Genomic DNA, 12,915 nt, shown 5'->3' on the forward strand with positions numbered 1-12,915 from the left:
TCACCTATAATCAGAATTTTATTGTGTATTTAACATTAAGTTAGTTTTAGGATTTTATGATTGTTTTCCTCGTTTTTATGAACTGTTGTATTTTATGTTGAATTTATTGTAAAGAAACATTGTAAACCGGTGTGAAGGTTTATACCAACATCGGTCTAGAAAAATCAGGAAATAAATAAAATAAATAAATAAAATGCTCCAAGAATTAAAACGCAGAGGGGTCACTGTTGCGTTTTTACAGGAGACACATTTGACCGATGCCGAAAATAAAAAATTGAGAACAGAATGGGTGGGTCCAGTCTTTTACTCCTCGTTCTCCACTAGTCAGCGTGGGGTGGCAGTATTAATCGCCAAAACTCTGACTTTCCAGGAGGAGGGCTCTATGGTGGATCCGGAGGGGAGGTATCTGATTGTACGGGGAGAGCTGCAGGGGCAGAAAGTTCTGCTGGTGAATGTCTATGCCCCAAACTGTTATTCCCATCAAATTTTCACCTGTCTGGTCTCCAGGCTGTCGGAGTCGAAGGGGTATAGTATTCTCATGGGGGGCGATTTTAATATCACAGATAATCCACAAATTGACTGCAAACCTGTGAAAATGCCATAGAAGAACCAGGGGGATATAGGGATCAGTTTTTATGTAAGGACTTGCAACTCATAGACATCTGGAGGGCTATGCATTTAGATGACGCGGAATTTACGCATTTTTCCCATTCACATAATCTATACATGCGTCTGCACTACGTGTTACTGACGGAGTCACTGTTTGCTAAGGTGGAAAGGAGCTCTATAGCACCATTCCCTCTCTCAGACCATGACTTAGTGGTTGGTCATCTTAATTTGTCATTGGGGGATGGCATGTCCAGGATTTGGAGGATGCCTCCCTGGTTGTATGAAGACCCTAAATTTGTGCACTATTTGAAAGCTCAATGGCAGGGTTATAGTGATCTTAATGGTGGGGATGAAGTAGATGATATAGTTTTCTGGAATGCAGCTAAAGCAGTTCTGCGGGGCCATATATTGGCGTATCAGGTCAGCCAAAGGCGAAAACTTACCTCCAAAATATTGAAACTTACTAAAAAGGTGATTGCTTTGAAACGTGTACATACTCAAACTCTGAATGACAGCACAAAACAGGAGTTGATGCTTGTCCGTAAGGAACTGAATGTGCTTCTTACCCTTAAGGCCAATGCAATTTGCTATATTATAAATTTCGGTAGTAACAGTGGGGAAATAAACCGTGGAAATTACTGGCTAAATTGCTTAAAGGTAATCGGGTTCCCCGGGGAGTCATTAAATGTTTGAGGGGCGAATCTGGCCTGGCTACTAAGACTGCAGACATACTGAAGGCCTTCACTCATTATTATAGTCAAATTAACACGGCTCAACCTTCGGCTTTGGGGCATAGGGAGACTTTTTTTCGTGATTTGGCACTCCCTCGGATCTCTGACGCCGCAAAACAAAAGTTGGATTTGCCTCTCAAACCGGAGGAAGTGACATGGGCTATTAAGCAGTTGTCTCTTGCCAAAACACTGGGACCTGACGGATTAGACCCTGAATTTTACCATATCCTGGGGCCACATGTGGCTCCCTTTATGGTGGCCAAGTACCAGGCAGCGCGTAGTTGGGGGCAATTGGTTGCAGAACAAAATATGGCTACTATGATGTTGCTTCCTAAACCTGGTAATGCCCTGGACAGTCCTGAGGGGTATCGACCTATTTCCCTCCTTAATCAGAATACGAAAATTTTGACTGCAGTCTTGGTGGCTCGCTTAAATGGGGTGCTTCCTGACCTTGTGCATAGGGACCAGACAGGTTTTGTTAAGGGGCGTCTTCCTACCTCTAAACTCTTACCTCTTAAAGGCCTTATTGGCGTTGCAGTCTCCATTGGGCCAGAATCCGACGGGGTACTTATTAGTCTGGATGTGGCCAAGGCCTTTGATTGCATGGAGTGACCATATCTACAATGGATTTTGGGGCAATTTTGGCTGGTGGGGGGGGGGGTTTCACCTCCTGGGTGCTATTATTATATGCTGCTCCCCAGGCCCAAATTTTGGTTAATGGGGTCCTCTCCCAGCCATTTGCTTTGGGGAGGGGAACACGTCAGGGTTGCCCCTTATCCCCACTACTTTTTGTGTTGTCCCTGGAACCCCTGATGATTAAACTTCGCATGTTACCTAGGTTTCAGGGCATTCAAATTGGCCGCAAACAGGTGAAATTGGGCCTCTATGCGGATGATATGATGCTATTTGTTTGCAACCTGGAAGAGACTCTGGGGGAAATCTTGCAGGTCATTGACCATTTTGGTTCCTTCGCGGGCCTCCATCTCAATCTCACTAAGTCGGAGGTCCTGCCGCTGGATGCAACTCTCCCAGAGCGCTGGGTGGGGTCTTTTCCGCTGAGTTGGGCGACCCAGTCTCTCAAATATTTGGATATTCATCTTGATGTACAAAACAAGAAGGTCTATGAGTCTAATTTTTTTCCCATCCTGGAGCAAACCAAATGCCAATTGGACCACTGGCAGGGTCTTCCATTGTCTCTCCTGGGTAGGTGCGCTGTGGTTAAAATAGCAATCTTACCCAAGTTTCTTTATTGTTTCCAAACGATACCATTGTGGGTGAGAGAAAAGGAGATGCGTTGCTTTAAATCCATGATCTGTGGTAATGTGCTGTGGGAATGAAGGGAACAGAAGATGAGGGCATCGCTCACTTTAAGAGAATTGAACAAACGTGAACAAAATGCCTCTTTAATTGTGGACCCGTAGAATGGACACAGCAGCATTTCCTCCCGCAATCCCTGAAGCAGGCAATGCTTTGCCAAAACATGGCCAATGTTGAGCACTCGGATCCGGATCCATAAGAAGCAGTAATGGTGGCAGCCTAGATAAGTACAAAAAAAGAAAAAACACTGGATGAGTCGGATAGACAGCCAGGGAGAAGTGAAATTATAAAATAATGGACAATCACAAAGTGGTTGTCCTGAAACATAGCCACCGCACATTACCACAAAGCAAGGGGTTCCCTTGAAGTGTGGATGTTGTAGCTTGTGTAAGCAAGGGGAATGAAGTTAGTTGGTGATTAGTGGATATTAAATCCATGATCTGCAGCTTTATTGGGGGGGGGGGGGGGGGGGGGGGGAACGGGCATGCATCAAATATGATACTTTGAGGCTGGACAAGGAACTGGGGGGCGTGGCCCTACCGGACTTGTGACTCTACAATGTTGCTTGCCTACTTTGTCATATCCAGGAGTGGTCCTCGGGCCGCCCCAAGTTCGATCCTGAGGAACTGCTGGCTGAATGGACTGCACCGCATTCTCCGCTTAATCTCCTACATATGCCACTATTTACAGTTGCTCCTCATATTTCGTCTTCTTTTTGGATGAAGGCTCACCGTAAGGCTTGGCAGTGGTGGTGGATGGCCATCCATCGTAGCTGTCATGTTTCCCCCCTCTTATCGCTGGTGGACAATAATAACTTTCTCCCAGGCCAAGGGAACAGTGTCTTTCAACAGTGGGCAGCTAAGGGTCTACGACTCCTTTGGCAGATGGTGGATGAGGACAGTGCTACTATTTACTCTTTTCAGCAATTGCAGACCCAGTGGAAGCTCCCGTCTACACGGTTTTTCTCATATCTACAGGCCTGCCATTACTGTCATCAAATCTGTGAAGGGGATCCGAGCCAGCTTACTCTGTCGGACACGGAAGATTCTTTCTATAATACCCCCCACATTTTAACAAAATCAAAGTTTGGATGTATCAGCTGAAAGCCGCCCTACCCACTATTCATCTTTCTCAACTGGTGACTAAGTGGCAGTCTGACTTAGGGGAGTCCGTTACGGCTGAGCTTTTGAAGCAGGCCTTTTCAGGCATGGGGAGGCAGTTACCTTCATTGGCCTTTTGAGAGACTCAATTCAAACTCCTTCATCGCACATACCTCTCCTGTGCCAGGGGGGCATCCAGAGGACTGTGGTCTTCGGATATGTGTCTCAAATGCGGTTCGTGGGCAGTCTTTGTCACATGTTCTCTGGTTGCCTAACATTAAGTCATTTTTGGTCACAAGTTCGGGGTTTGTTGGAGCGGGTCCTGGGATGTTTGATCCCTTGGTCTGGGACATTGTTTTACCTACACTTATTTCAGGAGACCGAAAAGCTCCCCAGAGGAGGTCTTCAGTATGTCAGTTTAGCCCTTGTCCTGGCAAAAAAGCAGATTCTACTGACTTGGAATTCAGATCTATCACCTACTACACAAGCTTGGAAGGGCGCAATGCAACAAATGGCCCGCATGGAACTTCTGCGGCAGCATTCTATCCCTCATCCAAAACCTCGCCTTGCTCTCCGACGGTACTTCAGATTGTGGGAACGTACACTTCAATTTCTGTAATCCCTCCTGATCCTGTGTGTGTGGGCACTGGGGGTGTGTATGGCGTGACTGTGTGTGGGTGTGTTGGGGGGTTGGGGGGGAGGCCTGGGAGGTACCAGGTGGGGGGGAGCAATATAATGGGAGAAAAAAGTGAAAAACCTTGGATTGGTAGGCACGTTATGTATGGTTAACTGTTGACCTGTTCAAGTTGTTTTGTTATCTTGTTGCTTGTATAACAGTTGGATACTCATGACATGTATGTCTGCATTTATCTTGCCTTGATCCAAATAAAAGATAATATTAAAAAAAAAATAAAATCAGGCATATACAGAGGGACAAACTGGGTACATTTCAAAATTAAATAACCAGACTTATCTCCTTAAATACTACTCAAAGAATGCTTCTTAAATACATTATTACATTATTTTAAACATGGCATTGTCCTGATATCATCCGGCAATGAGTTCCAAAATTAGGTCCCACTATAGAAAAGGCCCTATTTTTTGTGATGTTCAAGTTTATAAATTACACCGATGGGAATTCCAGCAAATATAGCAATGCATCTAGTACTACTAAAATTTCAGACAAAACAGGCAGGCATACAGAATGGGACGGTAAAAGACAGATGGTGGTTATATTTTGGTGCATGCTTTCTCTGACACTAATGTGGTGTTATCTGACAATCAAATCTGCTGCTGTAGATTCTAGCATGTATGTAAAATGAAGAAAACTTACCTCTGGAAAACAAGCATGCCTTCAGCTTGAATTGAAAGTGCTTCTGACACATTGACTTGGAGATCTCTTAACTGAAGTAGGAGTTTGCTGTGTTGTGGCCCAGTGCCCATGTTATGTTCAAACATCTGGATAAGATCATTTCACTTAGAAGTTGGCAAGGCCACTGTAAACCCTGTATTGGCTTAATTCTGTTCACAGCCAAGGAAGCAGCAGGACATGCTGAGCCAAAACAAACAAAAAACGTGATGGAGGACACTTCCAGCCATGGTCATGCATATCATTGGAAAACCTCAGCCAATTATGCACAGCTGCATTATTTGTAGAATGACCAAATAACTCATTGAAATAAAGCACTGGCTGAGCCAGTTCTAGTTTTGTTACATGGCATCTATGGACTTAGACCTCCAATTTTTCTAAGAAAAACAGGACTACAAATCCATAGATGACACATGTAGAACTCAATGGATTTCAATCAATTTTTATTTGTTGTTCACCTTTCCAAATAAAAGCTAAAGAAGAGAATACAGCAAAATAAGACAATAAACAAGTAATCAAAGAAAATCATAGACATAAAAAGCAATAAAATCAATCAAACTAGGATTGACTTCATCCTATTTCTTATGATATGGAGGTATCTGGACATCTTAATAATTGATCTTATAGGAATAAAGAATGCAATTTTCAAACTTTTTACTTGGGTAAATGTGTTTACCTGTATAAAAAGGCTACTTAAAAATAACCCCCCTCAGTATGGGTAAAAGTACATTTGCTGTTTCACACTTTTTCCTGCACAGAGTTAGGTCTTGGGGAGGGAAAGTAGGCACAGGAATTTTGTTTTGAAATCCCTTCAGATAATTAATTCACACATTGAACACTTGCTCCAAAGCTGGTGCCAAGTCCTGTGGTGTGCACACCAGCCTTCAAGCACCACAGCCAGCTTAAAAATTGCCCTCCATAGGTCGACAAAGAAATTGGACTGTACAGCAATTATATGACTGTATTCATTCTTCCTGCAGTTTGATTTGCCTCAAATGAACATTTGACCCTGGAACTGTAATTTCAGTTTTTTTACAAACTTTGTTTTATTGCCTTAATAATTTTAAAATAGTTTAAAAACTGTTGCTATTTCTAAAGCAGTTCAGAGGTATTGTATATGGCATGGTATTTGGCTGATTCATTATGAGAATGCTATTCACGGAGGTAAAATTTCACATTCTTCACTGGCCAGATTAAAATGTGGCTCTGTCAACAATGTGTTTGGAATTATTCTTGTATTGAGCTTTTAGAGGACAAGTTTCAAAGCCATTTACATGAGTAAATAGTGATTGGCATGCATAAATTGCTTGCGTAAATGGGTGTCTAAAAATTGCTCTCTCTCAATATAACTACAAATATGCATTCATGTGTACTCTTGAAGGCTTCCTGAAAGTGTGTCTTGCATAGGATCAGAAAATAATGCATGTAGTTTGTGCTTTCAGGTCTGCACATGTCATTATCTATAGAAAATCTACCCGCATAAAACCTCTGAGTTGATAGTCCCAGATAAAGGTCCCAGGAAACACACCTCAAATTCAGCTTATTTCCAAACTTCCCATGCTGTTACTTTTAAGTTAATGTCTGGTATTCCCTGAGCAGGAGGAAGATAGTTCTTCTAGGCTCTATGCATTACTTTTACTCAAATCCCAATATAAAATTGTTAACAGCACTGATGAGTGTTCAGTTATAAACTACAGCAATAAGCATGTTGGAAGTAGTGGTGGTCTCCATCACAAGTTTTACTGATAAGAAGGTGAAGTTGTGAGCAATTCTTTACAAGTTCAAATATTTATACTTTTGCTCTTCTTAATACATTTGAGACTGTCTGCTTCCAGTAAATTTATCCAAATGATTCAAGTAAATTCCAATGCATAATTTTGTTCTCACTCCTTTCCAATTGCTGATTTTGGTTCCTTCCTCAACCCAATTAATGAGGTAGATTCTAAGCTTCCTCCCAAACACTGGTTGAAAAGGATCCTAGCCAAGTTATACTAAACATTTCAAGCCCCAATAGCCATACCTTTAATGCTTTTACTTCAAGTTCCTCTCTCTACTTCCTTCATACCAGCTGGTACATGACAGCTTCTCTCTCCCCTTATATCGCCTTAGAGATGATAGTTGATGCACCATTCTTCTCTAGGAATGAGTATAGAATCATTCTTTCCTGTAGACACTAATGGTTCTTCAATTCTCTTTCAATGTATTACATTAGTGGACCCTTGGGCGGAAGCAGGATTGGCGCAATCTGCAGGGAGGAACTTCACCTATACCGGCCCTTGTTCCCCTTGGGTTGAGCCCTTGGGAGCCAGGACCCACAGGTCTTAGGCGGAGGCCTCTGCTGATGGTGGATGTGATGGTTCTAGGGTATCTGGATCGAAAGAAACATAGGACAGATGAATCCAAGGTCTGGGTGATGGTCAGGGCAGGCAGCAATCAAGAGTATCCGATTACAGGCAGTGGTCAATGGCAGGCAGTGGTGAAGCGTATCCGGGATTAGGCTGAGGTGAAACTGAGTATCTGTCCAAAAGAGAAGGGATGGATGGGCAGGGTAGGTCAGGCAAGGAGAAGCGCAGGTAGGCAAGGAGAAATGAAGACAAAGCCTGTACTGAAGACAAGACACTGGAAGTGAAGACAATATGCTGCAAGAGAAGGGGGACTGTTGATGAGGTATTGAAGGAGTGTCAGCAAGGGCCTTTTATTCCTGAGCAAGTCAGATCATCAGGAGGCACCTTGAGTCTTTTCCCATCACGGGCCTTAGGAGGAGCGGGAGGAGTTGGAGTTGGTGGCGTCCTGCCGCATGGAGTGTTGGCGGCATCTTGTCACATTGGAACATGATGGTCTGCTGCGAAAAGGCCAGGAGGGACCATGCCTCATTGGAGCCAGCTAAGAAGGCCTGGCCCAGAGGGTGGGTGAGGTGGTTCACGGGAGCAGCCTGCAGACCTCTGAGTGTATCACAATGAGAGACACTACGTCCTCCAATGCTAAAGAAAAACTGAGGCCCTGGGCCCACCTAAGACCAGGCGGCCCAGGTAACCAAGGGCTCAACCTGAGGGATCCCTGGGTTGCTAGTGGTGAAACTCCATCTAGCTTCTGTCTCCTCCTGTGCTCCTCCTCCTGGTAGCAAGCGCTCTCCGGGTCTTACCGGAGGGCCGTACCAATCCTGCACCAGCCCAAGGGTCCACCCCCAGTGCAACAGGTTGCCAAGGCCATGGACTCGGTGGAGTCTTCCACCTTGCAGGCCATCCCTGGCCTAGCAGTTCATGTCCAAGAACAACAGCGAACCATTGAGGCATTAACCTCGTCTGTGGAGAGAATACGGTCTCAACCTGAGGAGTCTCTTAAGGCCAACTTGAAGGGCTGGGTCCAACCAGCACCCTCAAGGGCATCTCTGGCCCTTCCTGCTCCACCCTGCTTCAATGGAGATCCGCGCCTCTGTCGAGGTTTCCTCAACCAATGTTTTATGCAATTCACTTTACAGCCTGAACTGTTTCCAAGTGAAAATACCAAGATCACTTTCATCCTCTCACGCCTTGAGGGGAAGGCCCTGGCATGGGCTTCCCCACTCTGGGAACATTCAGATGACATCCTCTCTCACCTCTCCCACTTCAACTCCGTGTTCAAGCGAACCTTCCAGGACCCCAGCTGACAGGTGTTTGCGGGTCACCAGCTTCTTCATCTCCGTCAAGGCTCACATTCGCTCACTGAGTTCACAGTAGAATTCAGAACATTAGCCACAGAACTGGGATGGCAAGAGGATTGCTTACAGGCAATCTATCTGGATGGCTTATCTCCTGCCCTCAAGGATGAGCTGGCGCTCGCGAGAAACCCACATCTCTAGATTATATCATCTCCTTGGTAGGCAAGATCGATCACCGCCTAAGTCAGCGACATCAGGAGGTAAAAGCCTCTCGACTTTCTGCTGTATGCCCAGTTTGTGCCACCAGTCCTCATCTGAAGGCCTTACTGGCTCTTCCTCCATCGACTGAGGAGGCGATGCAGATCAACCGCAGACTCTTGTCCCATGAAGAGTGCCTTCGACGAAAGAGGGAAAGTCTTTGCCTGTACTGCGGTGGCTCCGGACATCTCTTATAAGCCTGTCCAGTTCATCCGAGAAACTGCAGAGACTGAGCCCGGCAGGGGTCCCAAGCTTGGGCACCACTATTGCTGGCCTCCAATTACTACTACCCGTGTCTCTCTCCCGAGAGTGCCACCACTGCCCTGTGGACACCGGGGCGAGTGGCAATTTCATCTTGGATGACATAGTCACGCTTCTCCAAATCCCGCTCCAGACTTTGGACATTCCCCTCAGGATTGCGTCTATCCAGGAAGAGCACCTTCCTGGTCGCATCACTTATCGCACCATAGCCTTCTGTCTCTCCGTGGGAACCTTCCATGAGGAAGAGATTTCACTATACATCCTGAAGCGTTCCACACACCCAGTAATCCTCAGACTTCAGTGGCTTCAGGTGCATGGTCTGTAATTTGACTGGCAATCCCTACAGCTAATCCAGTGGGTACCCCAGTGCTAACACCAATGCCTCCGTCAAGTGTCTCCCGCAGCCACTGTGTTGAACTCTACAACCCTAACTGGGTTGCCTGCTCCATATACAGACTTCCAAGATGTATTCTCTAAACAGAATGCTGACATCCTACCTCCACTCTGGAGGTTTAATTGCCCCATTGGGCTTCTACCAGGTACCACGCCTCCCAAAGGCAGGACCTACCCTCTCTCATTACCAGAGACTAAGGCAATGTCTTAGTACATTAAAGAGAATCTAGACAAGGGATTCATAAGACCCTCCGACTCTCTGGCAGGAGCCGGTTTCTTCTTCGTGAAGAAGAAAGATGGAAGGCTCTGCCCTTGCATCGACTACCGTGGGCTAAACGCTGTAACCCGCAAGGATCGCTATCCTCTATCACTCATCAGCGAACTCTTTGATTGCCTCCAAGGAGCCCAGATCTTTACAAAGTTAGATCTCCGAGGGGCATACAGTCTCCTCAGGATCCAACCAGAGGACATTTGGAAGACCGCTTTCAATATAGGGACGGCCACTATGAGTATGTAGTTATGCCCATCGGACTTTGTAATGCCCCTGCAGTCTTTCAATGCTTGATGAATGAGATTTTCTGGGACCTACTATACTCGTTTGTTGTTGTATATCTCGACGATATACTGATTTTTTCCAAGGATCTAAAATCCCATCGTTCTCATGTTCAGACAGTCCTTCAACGTCTCTGGGACAACCATCTCTATGCGAAACTAGAGAAGTGTATCTTCGAACAGGCTAGCCTTCCGTTTCTGGGATATATTATTTCCAATCGTGATTTTATCATGGACCCTGAAAAGCTCCAAGGAATACGAGACTGGCCTCAACCTGTAGGTCGTTGCGTCCTACAAAGGTTCCTTGGATTCACAAACTATTACAGGAACTTCATCGCCAATTACTCCACATTAGCTGCTCCACTTGCTGCCATGACTAGGAAAGGCAGTAACCACAAGAAATGGAGCCCCAAGGCTTAATCCGCCTTCCATGCCTTGAAAGAGGCCTTCTGCCCTGGACCTTGTCTACATCACCCAGATCCTAACCGCCCCTTCGTCATCAAAGTCAATGCCTCCTCCATTGGGGCTGTGGCAGTTCTGAGCCAGTATTCCTCCAAAGAAGTCTTAGTACCCTGCTCCTTCTATTCGCACAAGTTTTCTCCTGCAGAGCAAAATTATATGATCGGGGATCATGAGCACCTAGCAGTAAATTTAGCACTCCAAGAATGGCATCCTTGGTTAGAAAGAGCACAGCACAAATTTACGATCTTTACAGATCACAAAAATCTTGAGCACCTGAAGGAAGCCCAATTGTTGAACCCCAGACAAGCCCATTGGGCGTTGTTCTTCGAACATTTTCATTTCGAACTTCGTTACCGCCCTGCAGCCAAGAACACGCAAGCGGATACCCTCTTCCACTCTCTGGAACCAGAGGATATGTCTGAAACCCCCAGGCATATCATTGACCCAGCTTGTGTAACCCTCGCAGTTACCAATACTATGCCATTGGGAAAGACAGTGGTCCCATGCCGCCTCCGCGAATGCATCCTTCAATGGGCCCATGACTTGAAGTTGGCCGGCCTAACGTGGTCAAGGACTCCCGCAACTATGTGGACTCCTGTCCCATATGTGCGCAACAGAAGCCTCTGTCTAGCCATCCTTGGGGACTCCTCCAACCTCTCCCGGCACCAACAGAACCCTAGTCGAGCATCTCCACCGATTTCGTCATGGACCTACCTCCATCCAAAGGCCACACAGACATCTGGGTCATCATTGATCGATTCTCGAAGATGGGTCACTTCATCCCACTCCAGAAGCTCTCCTCAGCTCCCGAACTGGCTAAACTCTTCCTCAAATACATCTTCCGCCTATACAGGCTACCTAAGGAGATCGTCTCGGACCGAGGTCCGCAGTTTGTTGCCAAATATTGGCAATCATTGTGCAAGAAATTTGAGATTACTCTGAGTCTGACTTCCGCTTATCATCCCAAGGCAAACGGCCAAGCAGAAAGAACAAACAGGTCCTTAAAAACCTTCTTATGTTCTTACATTAATGACCAGCAGGATGACTGGTCCGACTTGTTACCCTGGGCTGAGTTATCCCACAATACTCATGTCGCCTCCGCCACCACGTCTGCCTCTACCAGTCCCACTCTCAGTACCTTCACCTGCGGCCCAGTCGACAGCTCAGATGATCTGATGGTTTTGGAGCCAAGTCAAGGAGAGGATGGGCCAGGCCGCCGAGCGAGCTAAGCGCTCTACTGACGTTCATCGTCACTCTGCACCCTTGTTCCGACCAGGCCAAAAGGTCTGACTAAGCACAACACACATTAGACTGAGGTTGCCCTCTCAACGACTCGCGCTAAAGTTCATTGGGCCATTCCCAGTCCTCCGCCATGTCGGAGCGGTAACGTACCAACTCCAATTTCCAAGGTCGATGGGTATCCACAATATCTTTCACGCATCCTTGCTGAAGCCACTCATATTATCCTGGCTGTCTCATAGGGCTCCTCCTCCTCCTCAAGTCTCTGCAGAACCTGAGGAGACCCTACAAGTTAAGGAGGTCCTTGACGTCCAGAGAAGACACAGCCATTGGGAGTATCTCCTATCGTGGGAGGGCTTCAGGCTGGAGAAGAACTCCTGGGAGCCCTCCCACCACATCTACGACAAGCATCTTCTCCAGGACTTCCATCGTGACCACCCTGACAGACCAAAGCTGGTAAGGGGGAGGCCTAGGAGGGGGGGTACTGTTGCATGTCCAGCTCGCACCCGAACCGCTCCCGGGCCCGCTTACCCTTCCTCCTCACCAGCCAGTCCTGGTCGGCCTCCCTAGTGTCTGCTGCCAGCTCCATGCGGCCACGGTGTTCCATGGTGGCATTCCCCAACGCTTTGCCTCCCGGCTCCAGCCAGGCCTCACGGCAGGGCTCGGTGTCCTCTGTGGCGTCGGCCCCGCCCATAGGCATGCACGCACGGACTGACCGCCGTCTTAAAGGGCCAAGGGCATGTCCCAGCTCTGCGGCGTGCCCAGATTGAGTCCTGTACAAAAGGAAGTGCCTCACATCACTTCCTTGCCTTGGCAGTCGGGTCGATCACCTAGTGATAGCAAGTTTGCCTTCCTGTGTTCCTGTGTCGTGCTCCTGTGTCTCCTGTTCCAGTCTCTCTGTTCCAGCGTCTCCTGTGTCTCCCATTCCAGCGTCTCCTGCTCCTTCATCTCTCCATCCCTGGTAATACTCTTCGGACTGATATCATG

General features: G+C 46.8%; 1 long non-coding RNA gene across 2 annotated transcripts in view; it reads right to left on the reverse strand.

Annotated features, from left to right (window-relative positions):
- Positions 1 to 12,915, reverse strand: part of LOC115094049 — a 158,687-nt gene that overhangs the window by 46,702 nt on the left and 99,070 nt on the right. For both annotated transcript variants that reach the window (XR_003857487.1, XR_003857486.1), the window contains exon 4: positions 5,091 to 5,309. This is a non-coding gene — a long non-coding RNA (uncharacterized LOC115094049). The remainder of the gene's footprint in view (positions 1 to 5,090; positions 5,310 to 12,915) is intronic.

The sequence above is a fragment of the Rhinatrema bivittatum genome, chromosome 6 (genome assembly GCF_901001135.1).
Source record: "Rhinatrema bivittatum chromosome 6, aRhiBiv1.1, whole genome shotgun sequence".
NCBI lineage: Eukaryota > Metazoa > Chordata > Amphibia > Gymnophiona > Rhinatrematidae > Rhinatrema > Rhinatrema bivittatum.